Genomic DNA, 1,838 nt, shown 5'->3' with positions numbered 1-1,838 from the left:
CAGGTGTGTTTACAGTGATGACAGATGTGTTTACAGTGATAACATGTATGTTTACAGTGACAACAGTTGTGTTTACAGTGACGACAGTTGTGTTTACAGTGATGACAGATGTGTTTACAATGATGACAGTTGTGTTTACAGTGATGACAGATGTGTTTACATTGATGACAGTTGTGTTTACAGTGATGACAGATGTGTTTACAGTAATGACAGTTGTGTTTACAGTGATGACATATGTGTTTACAGTGATGACAGTTGTGTTTACAATGATAACATGTATGTTTACAGTGATGACAGATGTGTTTACAGTGACGACAGGTGTGTTGACCGTATAGACTTGTAACATGACATGATGTGTGCTGATTCAGTGTGTTCATGTGTTTGTTTGATTAGATGACTGATCAGGTGATGAAGGTGACAAAAGGATTCCCACCTGTCTTTTCCACTCATCCAGTCAGGATGACTGTTTTGGTGTTTCTGTGGTGACCATGTGACTGTGGCCTCATGGGAAATCTCAGGTGACTGCAGCTCTTTCCCTCTCAGAAAGAAAAATGAAAGCTTGTCCATTAGTTTGATCAATAATTCAGCAGCGTCCCTGCTGGCCTTTGCTGCTTCCTGTAACACAACACCTCCCCCGCCCTTCTCCTCACCTTTTCTTTCCCCCTCACCTCCCCCACACTTCTCCTTAGAAACTCCTCTAGTCTTCCACCATCATGCTGTCATAACTAAAAATAAAACACTCTGCCACAATCAGCGGAACAGTGGAAACCAGGTGTTTCTGCTGATTCAAGTTTAGACGAGCTGCTGATCCTCACTGAGGTCTTTCAGGAAACCGATGAGCTGCAGTTTGATTTGCTGTCAGAGCGAGAGCTGCAGAATGTTAATGAGAGCACCAACAGGAAGCTGCATCCTGCTGACAGCAGAGCTTTGTGCTGACAGAATAAGCCAACAGAGACTGCACATGCAGTGGAAGAGTCAGGACATGATCAGCTGCTCATTTCTCTTCAGTCTGCAGAGTTTTCAAATCCTTAACATGCAGCTGTGGGATCTTTCTGCAACTCCTTCCTTAAACTGAAACCATCAGTTTGGTTTAACTGGTGTCAGCAGGAACATCCTGGACGTCCTCAGATAAAAAGCAGAGCTGAAGATCACAGGATGGTTTCCATGGTGATGTTAGTGATGAAGGCTGATCAGGAGGAGGAAGAGTCATTATCTCAGCAAAATTCACCACATGCTGCAGAACAGAAAGATCAGAAACAGATCTACAGAAACTAGAACCACAAGAATACAAAATCAGTGGACCTGAGCCCCACACTGAGTCTGAGCCCCATACTGGATGGATTTGAGTCCTAATCTTGATCTGAGTCCTTTAACTTATATACTACTATTCTATTCTATTCTATTCTATTCTATTCTATTCTATTCTATTCTATTCTGTTCTGTTCTGTTCTGTTCTGTTCTATTATATTATGTTCTGTTCTGTTCTGTTCTATTCTATTTTACTTCTAAGCTGCAAAGGACCCACAAGGTGGGTGGGGGGTGTGTCTCTTCTGAACATCATGGCTGTGAGGAGGTGACAAATGAGAGGAGACTGTTCTGACAGAATGTCCTCCATCAGGTCCTCCAAGCCCTGCACAAAGTTCACCTTTTGTCCTGAGCCTAGCTGAAGACAGGTCAATTCCTTTGGCTCCTTCACAATAAGAGTTATACACTCCTCAGTCTGAAGTCTCAATGGAAAATAGTCAAAATGTGTGCTTCAAACACCACATCCAACATTCATCCAGTATCCATCCAACATTCATCCAACATCCATCAAATATACATCATCCAACATTCAT

This window comes from Nematolebias whitei, chromosome 16 (genome assembly GCF_014905685.2).
Source record: "Nematolebias whitei isolate Nwh7 chromosome 16, NemWhi1, whole genome shotgun sequence".
Taxonomy (NCBI): Eukaryota; Metazoa; Chordata; class Actinopteri; order Cyprinodontiformes; family Rivulidae; genus Nematolebias; species Nematolebias whitei.
This window is presented reverse-complemented; position numbering follows the sequence as displayed.